A 22051-nucleotide genomic window follows, 5' to 3' on the forward strand; every position below is an offset into this window, starting at 1 on the left:
TGCATCCCTTCGAGCGCGCCCATGACATCCTGTAGTGAGAGCTCCGGGGCCAAAGGCGAGGCCTCCTTCTGGGTATCCGGCGACTGGCTCGACCCACTCGGTGAGCCCTTCTGCAGAGCATGGCGGTCCATACTATTGACTTGGGTATAGGCTCCCCGCCTGGTTGACTTAGCCTTCAGCCGATCCACCTCTGCTTTGCCCGACATGGTTGATACCAAGCAGGTCGGTTCAGATAAGACGGGTCCCTCTCAATGAAAGGAATCAGGGGTGATCAGTTCTGCAGTGGGCCACCAGAGTAGCCTGCAGAGCGTCCATAGGGTAATAAAGCCACCAAGAGCTCTCCAGGGGCAGGGCTGACAAAGGGAGAGAAAGCGAAAGTGAAAGGACGGGGACCTCCGTCCGACAGTTCACACCTCGCCTGGCCGTTGTTGTTCAACTAGAAGTCGGGCATCCTGCCAACTCTAGCGCCTGGCATCCCTCGGAGATAGGCCGCAATCTTCCGCCAGGCATAAGTCCGGTTCCCGGTGGGCGATCCGACCGCGGGTAGCATCAATCGCCTCCCTGACAGGTCATCCACACGATGCCATGCATACCGACAGGATTAGAGACAGGATAGTCGACGAAGGGCACGAGGGTCTCGGGAGCTCAGAGCTCACGCGGCCATCTTGGTCAAGCGCTAGGCTCCTCTCAGGCTACACATTATTGACGTCATCCAGTGATGTGCCTGGTGTTCCTTTATGGTCAACCAACTACACTCTGGGCTGTGTATGAGTCAATTACGTAAAGTTGATGTTATACTGTAAGGCGCAAGAAGGGCGATGAGCTAACAGTGAAGGAAATCCTGCTCTGAAATATTTCCAGTCATTTGAGAACATTAACTCCAACATTTCCACCTTCATTTCTGAGCGTGTAGAGTACGCAGGCCACCACCGCCTATATCAAAGGTTGAAGCAAGTATCTTACGACACACATAAGGGTCACCATTAAAATACACATCTATGGACTATTTCCAAAAACCATGTAAAACAAATTCAAGTAAAACAAAACACTTGAGCCATCATTATTAACATGGCATCACATTCTGTGCTAATGATTGGAAACGGTAATGCAAACACCAGTAGGAATGATCACTGGATATAAGTGACCAGTGAAAAAAATGAGCAACTTTCTTACCATCAGTGACTCTTTCAGGTGGACACTCTAACCGCAGATTTCTTACTTTTAGAATATTACGCAGGTGTCAGAATGGATCCTCCTGCATGCCCCCAGGTAGTACTGTGCTACTCTACACCACTGTGGAAACAACGGGGCTGAGTATAAGTGTCACCCTTGCATTCTTGCTCGATTCTTTCCACGCCTTCAGACGTGGAGCAGGACACAATCATAGGTACCAGTGCACAGACTCCTAACTTAGAATCTTTTTAGTTGTTAAAAGAGGCCCCACAATAGCAGAGAGAGGTGGGAGGGCCGAGAGGAATCTGCAGGTTAGTTACAGAATTCACCAGAAAGAACATTACCGGTGCCTGCCACGCCTTCAGATGTGGAGTATGACAATCATAGGTATCAGTGCAGACTCCAAACTTAGATGTTAAAAGAGGCCGCACATCAGAACAGGGAGGTGGGACGGCAATGAGGCATCTGCATGTTCCTCAGATGGAACGAGTGTTCTTCCCCAACCGGTTTCTGACCATTAGCTTTGATTACACCATTTTGTGACAGGAAATAAACTGTTTATAGGGTAAATAAACTACTATAAAAGTACAGTGGTTGCTCATTTATCCCAGGCTCCTCCTTACAGCACTCATGAAGACTAACTTCTGCTGTCTTTTTGGTAGATGGTCCTTCTTGGTATAGCCCAACACCACCAGGATCTTATCCTGCATTTTACATTAGGAATGAAAACCCTTTGTCATTTCTTTCCTAGACAAGTCACCTTTACATGGTGGCTGGGTTTTACTTCCGACTTTGGGTGTTCATTACTTCCAGGCAGTGGTCGAAGTGCAGGAAAAAAAGTATGGGAACTGTGATGCTGCCTGAAAGGGGGCGGGGCAATGGTTGGGGTGAGTGAGTGTGGGCGTGGCTAAAAAAAACAAAATATTCTCTACGTTTTTTCAGTCTTTCACCTTCTGGTAACTACATATAAAATAACACAGCTTACATGACAATTCATATGTTAATCAGTGGGAAATACACTATATTACATTATGAAACCTCTATTAGTTAATGCACTGCACCAAATCCTGGTTGATGCAATGGAGAATAGCGACTTGTGTATGGTTAGTGCTACAGGGTCCCAATCTGAGACAGAAAGCACTGCAAACATGCAAGACATTATTTCAAACTTGCTTTACACACAGTATAAGATGAACAAGTTACTTACCTTCGGTAACGCTTTTTCTGGTGGATACAGTATCTGCCTGTGGATTCCTCACCTTGTGAATATCCCCTGCGCCAGCATTCCACGGAACTTTTCTTCCCCAGCATTCCACGTCGACGTGGGCGACGTCACAATACATCGGCTCCGCACGCGACTCCGTACGACGTCATCGGAGCCATAAGAAGCCCACGTCGGCGTGATGACGTCAGTTCCACCCATTTTTTCCGTGCCTTCGAGGCGAACAGGTGAACCAACGACAACTCCAAGTATACACAGTATACAGAATACCAATACATATACATAGCATACAAAAACAAAGGAATGCTAATCAAACAAGCATTTCCTACAAATGTACAAGAGAATATACAAACATTTCAAACAAGACCTATTCCATGGTATACAAAGGTGGACAACGGGGAGGCGGGTGGGTCAGTGAGGAATCCACAGGCAGATACTGTATCCACCAGAAAAAGCGTTACCGAAGGTAAGTAACTTGTTCTTCTGATGGATACATCTGCCAGTGGATTCCTCACCTTGTGAATAGATTCCCACAGCAGTCCCCACTCCCGGAGGAGGGTGTCCACCCTTCTATACCAGAAAGTCTTGCAAGAAGAACGCGCGAAGTGGCCCTCCCTCCTCATCTCAGAGTCCAAGCAATAATGCTTTGCGAAAGTATGGAGGGAGGCCCAAGTCGCGGCCTTACAAATATCTGCCACAGGAACACCCCGGGCCAGAGCAGATGTTGAAGACTTAGCTCTAGTAGAGTGAGCACGAATACCCTCAGGAGGAGTCTTACCAGCCAGGGCGTAGCAGATCTTGATGGTCAGTATAATCCATCTTGACAGCGTGCGCTTGTGCACCGCTTTACCTTCAGAACGACCAACGTAGCCAATAAAAAGCTGGTCATCAATACGAAAGTCCTTGGTCCTGTCCAAATAAAAACTCATAGCCCTCTTCGGGTCAAGGCGATGGAGTCTTTCTTCTTCTTTGGAAGGATGAGGGGGTGGATAAAAAACAGGGAGGGTAATAGACTGCCCCAAATGGAAAGGAGTAACAACTTTTGGCAGGAAAGCAGCCCTGGTCCTGAGAACCATCCTTTCAGCATGTAAGGTAAGAAAAGGAGGTTTGGAACTAAGAGCTTGAAGCTCACTCACCCTCCTTGCCGAGGTTATGGCTACAAGAAAAACCACCTTAAAGGACAACAGCCTCAAAGGAAAATTATGAAGAGGCTCAAATGGGGACCCCATTAAAAAGGTTAAGACAAGATTAAGGTCCCACTGAGGCATTACAAATGGAGTAGGAGGAAACATGTTTGTAAGGCCCTTGATGAACCTCAGAACAACCGGAGATTTAAACAACGAAGGTTGATCTGGAAGGCACAGAAATGCCGATAAGGCCGAAAGGTAGCCCTTGACCGTGGCCACTGCACAGCCCTGCTGAGCCAAGGAAAGAGCAAACTGAAGCACATCAGAAAGATGAGCCTTTAAAGGGTCAATGGATCTCTCTCCACACCACTTTACAAACTTAGACCACCTGTAGGAGTATATGGACTTGGTGGAGTGTCGCCTGGCCGATAAAATAACGTCCACCACATCAGGTGGGAGAGAGAAGGAACTCAGGTTGCCCCGTTCAATCTCCAGGCATGAAGGTGTAAGCTCTGGAGGTGGGGGTGTAGAACCTGCCCCTCCGACTGCGAGAGGAGGTCTGCCCTCAAAGGGAGACGGAGCGGAGGGCACGAGGAGAGGTGGAGAAGATCTGTGTACCACACCCTTCTTGGGCAGTCCGGGGCGACCAAAATGACTTGGGCCCGGTCTTGGCGAATCTTCCTCAGAACCCGAGGAATCAAGGGTATGGGAGGAAACGCGTAAAGGAGTCGTGAGCCCCAACTCAACTGAAACGCGTCCCCCAACGCCCCCTGCATCGAATATTGGAGACTGCAGAATGACGGGCAGTGCGCGTTCTCTCGGGTGGCAAACAGGTCCACCCGAGGTGACCCCCACGTCCGAAAGACGCGACGAACCACCTCCGGATGGAGCCTCCACTCGTGGTCGGCGGAGAACTGCCGACTGAGACTGTCCGCACGCACGTTCAGCACCCCGGCCAGATGATTTGCCATCAGACAAATCTGATGGTCCTGAGCCCAGGACCATAGTCGTAAGGCCTCTCTGCAGAGACAAAGAGACCCTACTCCTCCCTGTTTGTTTATATACCACATCGCGGTCGTGTTGTCCGTCAGGACTTGAACTGACTGACCGCGAAGGGAAGGGAGGAAGGCCTTGAGTGCCAAACGAATCGCCCGCAATTCCAGAAGGTTGATATGAAACAACCTTTCCTCTGGAGACCAAAGACCCTTGATCTCCAGATCCCCCAGATGAGCTCCCCACCCTAGGGTGGAGGCATCCGTTATCACTGTGGCCACCGATGGAGGTAGATGGAAAGGCTTTCCTTGGGACAGATTGCCCTCCACGCTCCACCAAGACAGATCCGCTGCAGCTTCTCCGGAGATCTTGATCGACTCCCCGAGATCCCCGTTGTGCTGATGCCACTGCTTGCGGAGGCACCACTGGAGCGCCCTCATGTGCCAGCGTGCATGGTTGACCAACAGAATGCAGGAAGCGAACAGACCGAGCAGGCGAAGGACCTTCAGAACTGGAACAACCGCTCCACTGTGGAATAAAGGGACCATCTCCTGAATGTCGAGAATCCTTTGAGGAGGAGGGAATGCTCGACACACAGTAGTGTCCAGTACTGCCCCTATAAACAGGTTGCGTTGAGAGGGCACCAGGTGAGATTTTGGCACATTGATTGAAAAACCCAAGTCGAACAACAGCTGAGCTGTCACCTGCAGATGACGCTGCACCATCTCCGGGGACCCTGCCTTCAGAAGCCAGTCGTCCAGGTAGGGAAAAACCGGAATCCCCGACCTCCTGAGATGAGCAGCCACCACTGCCATCACCTTTGTGAAGACTCGAGGTGCAGTAGTAAGACCAAACGGGAGGACCGCAAACTGATAATGTTGCGACCCAACCGTAAAACGGAGATACTTCCTGTGCGACTTCAGGATTGGGACATGGAAGTACGCGTCCTGCAAGTCGAGCGACACCATCCAGTCTCCTTGCTGCAACGCTTGAAGAACCTGCGCAAGGGTCAGCATCTTGAACCTCTCCTGTTTCAGGTAAAAATTCAAGATTCTGAGGTCCAGAATCGGACGCAATCTGCCGTCCTTCTTGGGGATCAGGAAATACCGGGAGTAGCATCCCTGACCTCTTTCCTGCTCCGGAACCACCTCTATTGCGCCCTTCTGAAACAAGGCTTGAACTTCTTTCTGCAGGAGAAGCAGGTGGTCCTCCGAGCAATAACCTTGGCAAGGAGGGTAAGGGGGAGGAAACTCCCGAAAGGGAAGGGCGTACCCAGTCTCTACGAGGTTCAAAACCCAAAGGTCGGTTGTAACAGATTTCCAACCCCGTAGAAAGTAGGACACCCGACCCCCCACAGGCCTTACATGATCCGGGATGGGGGATCTAGGGCTGCTTCCCTGAAGCCTCATTTGGAGCAGAGGAGGAGGAGGAAGAAGAGGGGTTACGACCAGAACCTCTCCGACCCCTTTGCTTCCCTCTATAGGAGCGATAGAGGGGATTCTGCTGCTGTTGTTGCTGCTGCTGTTGTGGCTGTCGGAAGGAGCGAAAGGATGATCTTCCGAATCCCCTAGCCTTACGGAAAGTTGAACCTTTAGCAGGAACCTGCAGACCCAAGGACTTCGCCGTCAACCTACTGTCCTTAAAACGTTGAAGGGCAGAATCTGCCTTCTCCCCAAACAACTTTTGTCCATCAAAGGGCAGATCCACCAGCGTGGCCTGGACATCTGCAGAAAACCCTGAGGAACGGAGCCAAGCCTGTCTCCTTGCGGCAATGGACGACCCCATAATCCTCGCCACAGAGTCCGCCGTATCCAGCCCAGACTGGATCACCTGCCTGGCAGCTGCCTGAGTGTCCGCCACAACCTCCATGAAGGACGACTTATCCCCCTCAGGTAACTTAGGGGCCAAAGTTTTTATAGAGTCCATCAGGGCATGAACATAACGCCCCAGCAAGCATGTGGCATTTGATGACTTCAACGCCATACTTCCTGAGGAGAAAGTCTTTTTGGCCGCCTGATCAACTTTCTTTGACTCCCTATCAGCAGGAGATTGGGGGAAAGCACCCGAAGCATGTTTAGAACATGAAGCCTGCACCACTAGGCTCTCCGGAGAAGGATGCGTGGATAAAAAATACGGGTCTCCTGGCGCAACCTTTATCTCCTTGCCACCTGCCTGCAAACTGCCGGAGCTGATAGAGGCTTCTTCCACACCTCCAACACTGGTTCCAAGAGAGCCTCATTGAAAGGTAACAAAGGCTCCGAAGCCGACGTCGGAGAGTGCAACACCTCTGTAAGCAGATTGGACTTGTATTCCACAGAGGGCAGCTGCAGATCTAACAACTCCGCGGCCTTCTTGATCACAACATGGTAGGGCGCCAATTCCTGTGGTGGAGAAGACCTTGCAGAAGCATGCTCCCACTCCGGGGTGGTATCCAAACCACTTGCTACCTCTATACCTCCAAACTCATCCGAAGAAGAGTCGACTTCACCTTCTTCCACCTCAGCCCGATATCTTTCCTCCTCCAAAACCCTTTGGGCCTCCCGCCTCGATCGGATCCGGGGAGCCGGCGTCGACGACGTCGTACGCGGCGTCGGTGGAGCCAAAGGCACCGGCGTCGGTGGCGCCACAGGTGGAGTCGGCGGCGCCGGATGCGGCGTCGATGGAGTCGGCCTCGGCGTCAGAGAAGGCTCCGAAGATTGACGATCCATCCGAGGTCGAGCCGGATTCCCAACCGGCGCCGGAAACTGCCAAGAAGGCGCCATCGGCATAAAACGCAGAAAAGGAGCCTGAGCGTATTGCTGCGGCACTCCCAGAGAAAACGCCATCGGACCCACGGGACCTGCTGGTGCTCCGGATGGGAAGGATGCTCTCTGAAAAATGCCATACATGGCATTCAGAAATCCCGAAGGATCCGTACCTGGAGCCGGGAATTGGGGATAAGGAACTGCCCCTGCATCCTCCTGTGGAGTCACCGGCGTCGGCTCCTCAGAATCCTCCACCGGAGCCGCGGAGTCACCAGGCACCGGAACAGACTCTTCCTGCTCCTGCTCCACATCAGATTCCACCCGACCCGGAGTCGAAGCCTTGGACGGCGCCGGCGACGGCGTCGGGGAACGAGCTGGAGTCCGCTTCGGAGAGGGAGACTTCGAAGACTTATCAGGAGAAGGCGAAGGAGACAAGACCTTGCTCTGACGTCGACGAGGCGAAGCCGACCTCGACCTCTTAGACTTCGAGGACCGACGCCGAGAAGAATGCTTCCTCTTCTTATGGTGCTTCTTCGACTTCGACGACCTCGAAGTCGAAGACTCTCGCCTGGACTTCTCCTTTTTCCTCCCTCTCTTCTCCTCACCGATCTTCTTCATGAAGAGTTTGGTCTTCCTCTCCTTCAGCGCTTTAGGATTCATGCTCCTACAGCACCCGCACTCATCCACGTCATGATCAGAGGAGAGACACCATAAACAGTTCTGATGCGGATCCGTCATGGACATCAGGCCTCCGCACTCCCTACAGGGCTTAAAGCCCGACTTCCTCGTCGAAGACATACCGATTTTAACAAAAATACACCACTAGATTACAAAGTATCTAGAGAGCACTGGGAAAAAACCGTTGCGCGTCGACGGCGCGGAAAAAAGGGAACTGACGTCATCACGCCGACGTGGGCTTCTTATGGCTCCGATGACGTCGTACGGAGTCGCGTGCGGAGCCGATGTATTGTGACGTCGTCGACGTGGAATGCTGGGGAAGAAAAGTTCTGTGGAATGCTGGCGCAGGGGATATTCACAAGGTGAGGAATCCACTGGCAGATGTATCCATCAGAAAGGCTGCTACAGACTGCGCAAAAAGGTTTAAGATAAAAAGTGTTTCCAAAATATAGATTTTTTGCAGGGTGTACAGAGTGCATTTTTGTTATTTTTTATAACTGTCTATTAAAAGCACACAATTCACAGCTTAGATTGCAGCTCCCTTACCATACCCCTCAAAAAGAATAAATGTGTCATCAGGAAGTACATTTTTATTGTTACTGTCTTTTAAGAAAACAGGGAGCTCCCTTACAGTACCGCTCAAAATAAATAAATGTATCACCAGGAAGTTTCAAGGGATTCCAACAGTTAAAGTCAGTACAGGCTTCCAGGCGCCCTTTACATTTGGAGATTCAGCATTTGGCACATTTACACTTCTTTCAGGTAATCAGGCACCCTGCCAAGAAGACTTGTTTTTTCTGTCTTCCCCTCCCTCGATTTCACTGCTCACGAGGACACCTGAATGACACTTTAGCTGAAGCTTTCCAGCTCCTGGAATTAACCGTCCCAGGACAGCTGACTTTTGACCAGAAGTAAGGGAACTGTTCGCCTAAAATTTAAAAAGTAAGGGCACGCCGTGCCCCTCAGATTCCCCCCCCCCCCCACCCCACTTCGACCACTGCTTCCAGGTCATGTCAACCTAAGAGTTAACTAGGATTTCAAGGACCGTCTAACTATGATCGCTCGCCTCTGGTTTGGTATACCAGCCATCATGTGTTCTTGAAACAATACCGGTATGAGCTCGTCCCCTGTCCAGAGGTCTTTGTCTGCTTTTAACAGCTTTCCCTTGGATATACCCAGATTACAATCCAGTTTGAACCCTCTTTCCATCCAGAATTTTTTCGAGCACCCTCCAAGATTTCAGGATATCGGAGGAAAACAGGTTCTTCTTTATGAAAAGAAACGCTCATGGCCTACTCTACAACCTGCATGTAGTGTCCTGAGGAGTGGACACTAGGACCTGGGAGAGGGCAAGGCCCAGGGCAGGTCACCGGACACCAGTTCCGGTCAGGGGGAGGCATAGGGGCAGTCTACAGGAAGTGATGAGGAGGAGCGGACGCGCAGCATACTAGCTGCCTAACTGTACAAGAATAAAGAATAATCACACTTACTGCGTGGTGGTGATCATTGCAGGGCAAGCGACGTTACAACTGGCGACGAGGCAGGATCCAAATCCACGCGTCGCGGCGACTGTCGGAGCCCACCCGGTCGTGGAAATCAACTCGGAGCCAGGAGCCCACCCTGGTCCGAAGTGCCCAGCAGAGAAAGAACATCGGTGCGGGACCCCACCCCGGCGCTGCTGACACAAGTAAGCACAGCGCGAAACTGACGAAGCAGCCGAGAAAAGGAAATAAAGGCTCTCCCGCGCGTGAGATTCAACAAACTCTCGCGAGAGGAGGCGGCCATTTTGTCAGTAGAGTTCAGGGCACGCATTCTAAAAGAACCAACAACACTTGAGAAAATACTGACGATGGCCCGCACAGAAGCACGGGCCACGGAACATGCCAAGCAGATACAAATAGGCAAAGAAAAAGGAATGGCTATGGCGCATCAGATCACGGAAAACTTTAAAAAGAATGATAACAGGGAGCAACAACATCCCAGGAAACCATCCGTCACATGCTACAGGTGCGGCCTAGAATTTCCACAGATTGGCACCTGCCCAGCAATGGGCCAGAAATGCAGAAAATGCAACAGAGACAACCATTTCGCAAGCGCATGCATGAGCCGGCAATTCAGGAATGAGAGGGGACGAACAGCCAGACCAAGGATGACGAGCACAAGACATGCACGACACATGGAGACGGCGGAGAGAGGCTCGTCTGAAGAGTCAGACGGAATGACAGCGTCTGGGAGGGAAGCACGGCTATACCTCATGTCCGACACACCAAAAGAAGGAAGACAGCAAGAACACGTCCAGCTGGTGGAGAAGCAGCAAATAAAAAAGACTGCCACAGTAGACATCGACGTCGGGCGCCACAGAGCAAAGTTCGTGCTAGACAGCGGCGCAACATGCAACATAATGTGCATGTCAGAATACATGAAGATGAGAGTAAAGCCAACATTATCGCCATCAACAGTAGACGTGTTCACGTGGGGATCAAAGACACCGGTCGAAAACATGGGCAAATTCACCGAAACTCTGACGTATCAGGACATGACATGCCAAGAAGAGATACACATGTTGAAAGGGGACATCCCAGCACCCTGCCTGCTGGGCAACGTCACAGCACAAGTCATGGGGCTGTTGGCTATGACGTATCACATGGCAGAAAAAGGCAACATACTGCAATAGTATCAAGGAATACTGAAAGGTCTGGGGAAACTAAAAGACAAACAGATCACCCTACATATAAATGAAGCTGTGAGACCAGTGGCACAGCATCACAGGAGAGTGCCTATTCATCTACAACCGCAAGTGGAAGAAGAAATAAACAACCTACTACAACAAGACATAATTGAGCCTGCAGACGGCCCGACACCATGGGTGTCACCGATTGTGGCGGTCCCGAAGAAGAACACGTCCAAAATACGGATCTGTGTGGACATGAGAATACCGAATACCACAGTATCGAGGGAACGTCATCCGGGACCTCATCTGAACGACATGATCAGCCATCTGACAGGGGCATGCCGATTCTCAAAGCTAGATCTGTGCAAAGGATATCACCAACTAGAACTGGACCCCCAGTCAAGGTACATAACGACGTTCTCCACACACCTAGGACTATTCAGATACAAAAGGCTCAGTTTTGGTATCTCGTCAGCCGCTGAAATATTTCAGGAGACAATAAGACAGGTGATACGACCAGTGCACAACAGTTTCAACTACAGTGACGACATCCTAGTATTTGGGAAATCGGACGAAGAACATGATGGCGCCCTACGGTAAGTGTGCAAACAGGTGGAGCAGGCCGGGCTAACAGTGAATGGAGAAAAGTGCGAGCTAGGGAGAACAGAACTGATATTCTTCGGGCACATATTCTCGACAAAGGGGATGAGGCCTGATCCCAGCAAAGTGGAGACGCTGAAGAACACCAAGCCACCGTCAGATGTGGCAGAAATAAGATCATTCCTAGGCCTGGCAAGCTACTGTGCCAGATACATACAAGACTTTGCTACGGTGAGCACGCCGCTGAGAGAACTAACAAAACAAGGCCAGAAGTTTGTCTGGTCTCAACAATGCAATGAAGCGTTCGAAGAAATACGGAAGGCAGTGATGACTGTGGAGCACCACGCATACTTCGACCCTCTGCTCTGCACCAAGCTGACGGTCGATGCCAGCCCAGTGGGGCTAGGAGCAATACTAGCACAACACCTGCCAGGAAAGGAGTCACCAAGGAAGATTGTTTCATACGCCAGCAAAAGCCTGACAGACATTGAGAAGGCATACTCACAGCCGGAGAAAGAAAGCTTAGCGGTGGTATGGGCATGCGAGCATTACCACATGTTTGTGTACGGGAAGCTGTTCACCATCATCACAGACCACCAAGCACTAGTAACAATTTACGGCAACCCAGCGGCAAAGATGCCGCCCCGCATTGAGCGCTGGAGCATCAGATTAATGGACTACGATTTCAAAATTGTCCACAAACCAGGGAAAGAACACAATCCAGCAGACTACATGTCACAGCATCCACTACCGCATGCAGAAAAAAAGGCCTCAATGGCAGAAGAATACTTAAACTTCGTGCTAAAGTAAAGCACGCCTGCACCAGTAACTCTAGCAGAAATAGAGAGAGAAACTGAAGAAGATGACACTCTACGAGCGGCCAGAGAAACGATGAGACAACAAAGGTGGAGACATGTCAACAACAACTGCACATGGAAGGGAGGAGTAACAAGGAGGAGATGCTGGCTTTACAGAAGATAAGCGGGGAGCTATCAGAGACAAATAGTGGAATAGTAATGCGGGGCACCAGGATAGTCATTCCAAGCTCAATACGGCGCCAAGTGGTTAGCATTGCACACGAGTCACACAGGGGCATTGTGGCGACAAAGAAGCTGCTGAGAGAAAAAGTGTGGTTCCCCGGTTTAGATCGTCTAGTCGAAGATACGATCGCGGCCTGTCACCTCTGTCAAACAACAGGTCCGCCAGCAAGACAGGAACCACTGCACATGTCGGAACTGCCAAGGGCTGTATGGACAACAATGGCTGCAGATTTCTTTGGACCTCTAGACGCGGGAATTTACCTACTGGTCATAATAGATGAATACTCCAGATTCCTGATTGTGAGACAAGTCTCCTCGACATCAGCAGCAGCAACCCTACCTGTTCTGGATGACATATTCGCAGCGTGGGGCTCGCCAGAAACACTGAAAACTGATAATGGTATTCCGTTCTCAGGAGAGGAATTCCGAAGGTTCATGGCCTACCTTGGAATACAGTGGTACAAAAGGGGGTGGTGATGGACGGAGCAAATACGGTGTAGAAAGATAACACTACTATGGCCGCAAGCAAATGGCATGGTCGAAAGATTCATGGGAAACATCAAGAAGGCAGTCCAGAGGGCGAAGCTGTCACAGATTTCCCTGGGCCAAGCACTATGCCAAATACTGAGAGACTACAGAAACACGCCCCATGGGTCTACAGGGAAATGCCCGGCGGAGATGGTACTAGGGAGGACAAGCCGAACGAGGCTGCCGCAGGTAGAAGGACCGACAGTGTCAGGGCACGAGAGCGTGGCAGCAAAATATGAGGCGGCAAAGAGAAAAATGAAAGAATATGCTGATAGCAGACGACACGCCACCAGATCACATCTCCATGAAGGAGACACTGTAGTAGTACGACAGAGACAACAACGCAAATCGGACAGCCTATTCGCCCAAGACCCGTCGACGATAACAAAAGTAAAAGGAACAATGATCACAGCAGAATCAGACCGCCAACGTATAACAAGAAACAGCTCACATTTCAAAGGTCTAAAAGAGGAAAAGGAAAAGAGCCAGTGACAGGCATCGAAGAGACGACAAACCGGGAGTGCCACGGAACAGGTGCAGCAGAAGGCACCAGGCCAAAGGAAGGCCAAGGACTTGTGACGAGGCCGAGAAGAGACATCATGAGACCAAAGAGACTAATAGAAGAAATGTGAGATGCCGCTCTGGGTAGCATCTCATTTGTCACATCCATCCATACCACCATATCTTGCGACAGACTATACCTCACCAACTGTCCTATTTCTGATCACTAACTAGTGCTACTGTCGTCACGTCTTTGTGACAAAGGGGGGAGATGTAGTGTCCTGAGGAGTGGACACTAGGACCTGGGAGAGGACAAGGCCCAGGGCAGGTCACCGGACACCAGTTCCGGTCAGGGGGAGGCATAGGGGCAGTCTACAGGAAGTGATGAGGAGGAGCGGACGCGCAACATGCTAGCTGCCTAACTGTACAAGAATAAAGAATAATCACACTTACTGCGTGGTGGTGATCATTGCAGGGCAAGCGACGCGACACTGCATTTGACAATAAGCTGTTTTTGTAGTGCAGTAGACCTCATTTCTGCTTCTTTCAAGCACGGTACACACAAACCCCATTTACTGATACTCAATTTACTAATCTCGGAAAGGAAAATGGCACATTGACGTGGGAAGGGAAGATGAAACACTGACAAGGTTTAACCGAATGAGCCATGCTGCCTGAAAGTCGACTTTAACCATAGCCCGATAGAGACCAAGAAAGGACAGAGATATGGGTTTGGGGTTGAGGACTCCGTATGTCTCCAAAGGCCCGCCATTGCAGGTGGGCTAGTCCTACACCGATCAGCTTGCACCACTTTGCCTAAATGAATGGATAGATGAATGAAAATTTATAAAGGCCGTCCTGGTGCCAGTCTAACTTATGAACATCAACATGTGGGATTTCAAATTTCATTTCTAAACTTAGACGCCACAGGTTATTTATTGCTGGTGATAGTTTAACTCACAATTTGGAGTTACTATGTCATGTTATTATCTTCTTGTGAAGTAGAAGTAAAAATAACTTAATTACGCTGTTAAGTGTTGGGTAAGAGGTTATTGCCTTCCGCAATATAGTGCACTATCAAACTTAAAGTCAATAAAAACCACTCCAACAAAGCAATTTTCCCTACACTCTGCATGCTCATTACAAGTAGGAGAAGTGTCAAGGGAAACTTTATTTATGTGGTCAGGGAGACTTCTCTTTGTCAGTGTAAACGTGACAGCCACTAGGGATGGGAACAAAGTGGGTGAGGCCAGCAGACCTCCTAAATCCACCATCAGCACAGCCAAAACATTACAAGGCGGGGCCGGTACGCTGATAGGGCATGGCCATGTTTCACTCAGCTGGGGGAGCCTGCCTTTCATGTGTTTAACACACTTTCGGGGTTGTTGAAATTTACAGCAAATAACAAAATAGTTGTGTACGTGCATAAGCGCGACAGAGCGTCAAGAATCGATTTCCAAATTAAGCTCCCAGGAATTCTAAGCACACAGTTCAACCACAAGCAAAGCCCAGGGAGCGCGTCGCATGACACTGCACTTCCAGGTTCATATGTAAACATTTGTAAAAAGGTTATGGACGGCTATAGCCATCTAAGACACTTAATGCGATTCACAAGGAGAAAGGGGACAAAAGGTCAGCTCAGGAAGAAGTCAGAATTTTTTTTCTTCTGCATTCCATTTTTTAATTCCTTTTTTTTTTCCTTCTTTCTATTGTTTTGTATTTATGTCGGTTTCTTTATTTCTCTCCGAGTTAGTACCTTTTAATATTTTTTACAATGCCAACTTCAGTTTGCTTTCAATACATAACGTCCTTTCCATCTCTCTTTTCTTTCCATTTTTATTTAATCTTTGCATTTTCATGTAATTTTTCATATCAACTTTGTTTCTCAAGGTTTCCACCTTACCTTCCTTCTTTACTTGGTCGAGTTTAAATGAAATTAATAACATATGGAGAATCTTTTTCTACTTGCTTGCACACATCCTGTTCAATTGTCCAGTGTGCATAGAGGGGTGCTCTTCTTACAACAATCCCAGCACCTATATGGTGTGAACGCTGACCGTGCCATAGCCTCCGCAGAAGTCGCGAGGCTTGGTGCGCTCCCCTTCAGGGTCTCGCAGGCACGCCACATATGCGGGGCACGTGCTGCCTCAGCAGAGGCACGCGCATGGTAGGTCTAACGCTGCGTCACTGCAAGTGATGGTTGCGAAGAATGCCCGAGCCAAGGCACTATGTGCCTATCTCAACCAGCGGATATCATCTGCGTCCCGGCCCTGCTCCACTGACTGCAGTGAACAGGGGTCCGGATCACCTTCCGAGATCCAGGGATTTCCAGAAGGTTGATATGGAGCACCGACGCCGCCGGAGACCAGAGGCCTCTGATCTCCGCCTCTCCCAAGTGGCCGCCTCACCCCAGAAGTGATGCATCTGTCACTACTGTGAACTCTCGTTGGGGAAGGGAGAGGGATCTGAACGGTTCCGCAACTGCCTTTCAGCACTTATGGCCTGGATGAACACCAATTTCCTAAAACTTAACACGGAAAAAACCGAGGTTGTAGAGTTCGGTCAGAAACCTTCGGTTTGGAGCCAACTATAGTGGCCCCCTGAAGCCGGAACATGCTCTGCTCCGGGGTCCAAGGCTAGGAATCTAAGCTTCCTGATCGACAAAGATCTAATGCTCGCCCCACAGATAAACCAAGTGTCCTCAGCTTGCTTTTTTACGCTGAAAGTCCTGCGTAAGATCCTTCCTTTCATCCCTTTCTCTCTGCGGAAAATGGTGGTTGGAGCTCTAGTTCTGTCAAGAGTACACTATTGCAACGCTCTATACCTGGGAGCAGGTGCAAGACAGTTTTCTAAACTTAAATCACTCCAAACTGTGGCAGCACGAGTATTGCTTGATATACCCAAACACCATCCTACGTCTACCAGTATAAAGCAGCTTCACTGGCTTCCAGTACGACGGAGGGTGGATTTTAAGGCTCTCTGTCTAGTACATAAGGCCTTATATGGAGGAAGTGCGGTGGATTTACAATCATTATTTCCCAGATATGTGCCACTACGCTGCCTAAGGTCCACTAATACTGGACTGGTACACCTCCCCAAGATTATAAGAGTAAGGTGGGGAGGAAAGGGCTTCTAATTCCAAGTGGCCAGATTGTGGAACTCCCTCCCCGTACAGCTACGCCTACAGTCCAGTAGGACGCTCTTCAGGAAAAACAAAAACTTGGCTTTTCTCCCAACTTTAAATCTGTTGAGCTGTTTTCAGTTTGCACACATCTCAGCGTCAAGACACCTCGGCAATAGTGCGCTATATAAATATTCAGTCAGTCAGTCAATCTGCAGTCGACCCAATCCCAGTTTGCTAGCCACCACTGCAATTGGCATGCAGTGCCCTCCGAGATCCGGACACAATCGGAAAGATTCCCCCGATGCTGTGCCCACTGGAACTTCAGGTCCCACTGCAGAGCCGGCATATGCCACCTGGCATAGTCCACTAGCAGGACGCAGGAGGCCATGAGGCCCAGTAGCCTCAGGGTCATTCTGACCCAAACCTGGGATAGAGGCTGAAAGATCAGAATCATAGCCCGAATATCCCTGACTCGCTGTTCGGGAGGATAAGCCCGAAACCACCCTGTGTCCAGAACCACTCTGATGAAACGGAGCTTCTGAGAGGTAATCAGGTGTGAGTTTGGCACATTAATGGTGAACCCCAGCGAATGCAGGAGGTCGGCCGTAGTCTGGAGGTGGGAGACGACAGCCTGGGGCAAGCCCGCCTTTAACAGCCAGTCGTCGAGATAGGGGAAGACTGGAACCCCTGATCTGCGCATATGAACTGTGACCACCGCCATCACATTCATGAACACCCGAGGGGCGCTGGTAAGGCCAAAGGGGAGCACGGTAATCCGAAAATGCTCATGAACCAGAGGTAACGCCAGTGGGCCGGCAGGACGGGGATGTGAAAATAAGCGTCCTGCAAGTCCAACGCTACCATCCAGTCTCCAGGGTCGAGAGCAGACCGGACCTGAGCCAGTGTCAACATCTTGAACTTCTACTTCCAGAGAAAGTGGTTGACGTCCCTGAGATCCAAGATAGGACGCAGCCCCTTGTCCTTCTTGGGCACCAAAAAGTAGTGGGAATAACAACCACGACCAACGCGCTCGATGGCTCCCTTGGCCAAGAGAGCCATAACTTCTTGTTGGAGAAGGGCCAGGTGATCCTCCAACATGCGATGGAATTGAGGTGGCATGGATGGAGGGGTAGTTTTGAAGAGGAGGGAGTAGCCCCTTCGGACTATCTGCAAAACCCACCTGTCCAACGTGATGTTGACCCAGTGGGGGAGGTGATGGCGAATCCTGCTGCCCACTGGCGATTGATGGGCCTGAAAGGTTGGACTAGGAGGGTTTGGAGGCTGCTGCAGAGGAGGCGCAGGAGGATGGCCCGCCCGTTGGCCCCCGACTCACGGCAGTGGGATCTTCAGCCTTGCAGAGGCTGGACAGCTTGCGCAGGCCTGTGGCTCTGGGCGGAACGTGACGGGGCACCACTTCCGTAGGCAACGAAAGGGGCAAAAAGCAGACTATGCTGGGCGGGAGGTGGAAGTAAGGCCTATGGATCTGGCCAAAGCCCTAGAATCCCTAAAGAGCTCGAGCGCGTTGTCTGCCTTGTCGCCAAACGGGCAACGGCCATCAAAGGGCATGTCCAAAAGCGTTGCTTGGACATCCCCCAAAAAGCCAGAGGACCTCAACCAGGCGTAGCGTCTCAGTGCTACTGAAGTGGAAATCGTCATGCCCAGTGAGTCGGAGGTGTCCAGCCCACACCGGATGGTGAACTTCGCTGTGTCTCTCCCTTCGGCAACAGCACGGAAGAGCACGGCCCCGGCCTTCTCCGGGCACTGTGGCAGCACCTGCGCAAACATGTCCCACACGAGTGGGTGTAACGGCCCAATAGACATGCGGTGTTCACCGACCGCAGTCCCAAGCTGAAGGAAGAAAACATCTTCTTCTCAAGGTGGTCCAGCTTTTTGGATTCCCTATCAGGCGGTGTGTTAGGGAATGCGCCTTTGGACGTTGAGGCTTGGACTACCAAGCTCTCAGGGGTAGGATGGGAAGAGGGAAAAATGGGGTCGCCCGTGGCCGGGCAGTGGCGTTGAGCAATCATCCTGTACACAGGAGCCCCTGTATTGGGCTTGGACCAAGTGCCCAAAAGGATGTCCGTAAGGGCATCATTGAACGGTAGGAAGGGTTCTGAAGAGGCCGCTGATGGTTGAAGCAACTCTGTCAGAGGCTAGTCCTGACTGCCACCATAGGAAGCTTGAGGTTTAAGGCCTCGGCTGCCCTACTTAACACCACTACGTAAGATGCACACTCCTCTGTAGCCAAGGTAGGGGGAGATAGCATGCCAAGGTCTGATGAGGTATCCAGTCCACTTGCCTCACTCAACTTCTTTCTCCAGTCTGGTTCCTCCAACTGGTCTGCAACAGGGTCCACAGACCCCTTCCAGTCCTCCTCACCCTCTCCTGTTAGCTACTCAGGGCAGTAGGAAACATCAGGGGAGAACAGGGGTACAAAAGTACCGGTCAGCGCTGGTCCCAACGTCGGGCGATGTCGGTCCGGCTCCGTGTCCTCATCGAGGAGGAGGCCGGAGTCGATGCCGGCTGGGGACACAAACTGCGTCGGAAGCGGCAGTGGTGTTGTCACTGGATTGGGCACTGGAGGAGGTGTCACGAGGTCGACCGGCGCCAATCCGGATCCAGGCCTGGATCCTTGGGGGCCCTACGGCACGGGAGTCGGCGCCGCCGACATTGAAGGCCCCCAACCGAGTCCACGGGGCCAGAGTGCGCGCCGGAGGAGTCGGGCTAACCAGAGATGGAATGGAAGGCCTCGTAAAGGCTTCGAAGCTGGGCAGGTGTCACTTCGGCTACCGGAAAGGGAGGGACGCCCAGAGTTAACCCAACAGGCTCCGCGGGCGGAGCCGAACGACTAAATTCCACTTCCCACATCGGCCGACGGACGGGAAGAACGACAATGCTTCTTCGCCTTTTTCTTGTGCTTCGACTTACCAGAAGAAAAAAGACTTTAATGACGAGTGGTGGTGGCTCCGCGACCGGTCCCGCGACCTCCCTCTCGACCGGGACCTTGAACGGCGCTGAGCGGACTGCCGTGCCTCAAGATGCTTTCAGGACCGCTCCTGCAAAGACTTTGGGTTCATGGCCGGCAGTTGGAGCACAACTTCGGGTCCTGGTCGCACTCCAGGCACTAAAGGCACACCAGGTGCGGGTCCGTGATTGACATCAATTTGCGACAGGAGTCGCAAGCCTTGAAGCCGGTCCGACATGACAACCCTCCGTGCACCAGGAGTCGATCGATTCAAAAAAGGTGTGGACAAAAGTCGCAAAAATGGAGTAGAAAAGTGACTCGAGGTACCACTCACTCCGGATCTGCGCTGGATGTCGGGTAAAAAAAAAAAAAAAAAAGGAACGGACGTCAGCGCGCGAGGGCAGCGTCTAAGTAGATACAGCAATGTCGTTCCGGCGACCACGACGCCAACGATGAACGTGGAGTCGACCAACGCCACCTATCGACGCGCAGAGGTACTGCTGAGGAAAAAATTCTCCGGATCCAGTCTGTCGCTTGGGGGTAATTCTAAGGTGAGGAATCCATAACTAATTGTCTTTCAGATGCTGATTTGGGGCACGTCCTGGGACTGAACTCTACCACCGAGAGAAATATTAGAGAGTTTCAAACTTTCAAGACAGACATAACATTGTGGCACATAAACATGATGACACTCAGTTCGAAGGACATGTGATAATCTTTCTAGATTACACCTGGAAAGTCAAAAACCAAGGAAGACCTTCCGAAAAGCACAAGAATAACTGAAAACCAAGGGCACAAAAGTTATGCTGTAGTATCTGACCAATCACTGAGTACTATTAAAATGAGAATCAATCTCCCTTCACATTCCACAAGAAGTGTGGGGTTGGCTGAACATGGCTGGCAGGCAAAGGGAGCCTTGGCAACATGGCAGAAAACCCTGGAGGGACAAAAAACATTCACAAAGGAGCCCTGTGTGAGGGAAAAGAGATCAAAGAGGGAGATGGGCGAAGTTAGTTCACTGATATTCAAATAAGCAATGATTCAGAGGCAGAGCCCGAAGAGCAGAAGCTTGGCTTAAATTTACCAAAGTAGCTCAGGGAAGGACATTAGGAGGATGAAATGGAAACCTAACAGGGGTGAGTCTGAATCCCCAACAGAACACTAACGATGATGGCCATGGGGAGCAGGAAATTGACACAATCACAGATACAAGGTAATCGGGGTTGGAGTGACAGTGCACAACTGACTATGCACAGGTCCTAAGAGAACAGTGCAGGGGTTAAACAACTGAGTACATGAGTATCCCTTGAATCACCATAACACCTAAGGGAGGGACCGCTGGGTGGGTATTAACTTGGAGGGTGGGTGACCTGACCCTGAGGCTACTGGGGATGGAAGGGCACGCTCCCTCAGATGCATCCACCCTCCCGTGGATTGATTAGGAAATTTGATCTTATTGAAACAGTTTAAATTTTAATGGTTCAAAACGTTAATGGGATAGTGATTGGGGCATAGAGTACACCCCCCGGTGTACTGTGTGTATTGTGTTGGTGAGCATCACACACGTTATTGTTAGAGAGCGATTACCTGGGGTGGGAGCTTGCATTGAGAGTTATCAACTCAGAAGTCAATCACACACTCCGCAGAGTAGGGTTGAGCCGGAGCCATTCACAGGCATGTGAGAAGTGTCCTGTCATACAATAAAAGCAAATAGGGAACCGGGAAGCTGACCGAGAGATAAAAAGCTACAGCCAATGTTACTTACACATGATCATGGGGACCTGAGTTAAGTTCCTAATGTGAAATGCCAGAGGCTTGAAGCTCGGCTCAACAGAGTCCACTGTTATCTAACGAGATATCAGATTTTATGGCTTGCCAAGGCGAGGCATAGAAAGTAACTAAGAATTGGAGGGAACAGTTCTATTCAGTCACTTATTCTACCTATAGAAGAGGAGTGACTATATGGAATTGCTTCTGGAGTCCTAATGCACCGCAAGAAGGCTGGTGTGGAGGTACCTGTTGATGTATAGGACATAAGGCGATAAAAGGAATGACTATTCAAGAAACAAGGTACCCAATGTTGACAACAGAAACTTCTGTGGGGGATCATGAGTGTTACTAAAAAGTACATGAGAGCCCTGATCATATGGGCTGGGGGACATGAACTGCGTTTTACATGGATTGTTGACTAGGCGTGAGTTTCTTGCCATGTGTTGCACCTTCAGGGCAGCAATGGGTGTGGCGGGCACTCAAAGGTCAAATTTACTGTTCTAACGCTAAAACTAGATTATTATGAAAGTGCAAGTTTCCCCAAGCAGCTTTATTTACTATTCTAACGCCAGTTCTGAAATATTTTAGGGAAAATTAAACATTCCTCTAGTATTTCAAGAAAGAGTTCAAAAGTGGTCATTTTGCATTGTCCAAAGTGATGCCCTAACAACGCTTCTGCAGGCAAAAACCTAGTAATCCTGGCACCACCTCAACTTGGCAAGTGAACCAGGTACGACAACCCGCCCTTATGGACGTTACGGAAAATGTGGAACTGCTTGATATTTGGAAAGAGTTTAACTGTGCAAATAGCTACTAGAGCAGAACAAAGAAAGAGCAACTGTGTTGAAAGGGAACATCGTTCATTTAGAATGCTCTACAGTTCACAGAGTGATTGCAGCAGTATCTTACCTGATC

General features: G+C 50.4%; 1 protein-coding gene across 2 annotated transcripts in view; it reads right to left on the minus strand.

The window, feature by feature from the left end:
- LOC146786075 (major facilitator superfamily domain-containing protein 8-like) overlaps nucleotides 1–22051 on the minus strand; it is a 166157-nt gene that overhangs the window by 10573 nt on the left and 133533 nt on the right. The gene's annotated exons all lie outside the window — the stretch shown is intronic.

This window comes from Triturus cristatus, chromosome 11 (genome assembly GCF_964204655.1).
Source record: "Triturus cristatus chromosome 11, aTriCri1.1, whole genome shotgun sequence".
In the NCBI taxonomy this organism is placed as follows: Eukaryota; Metazoa; Chordata; class Amphibia; order Caudata; family Salamandridae; genus Triturus; species Triturus cristatus.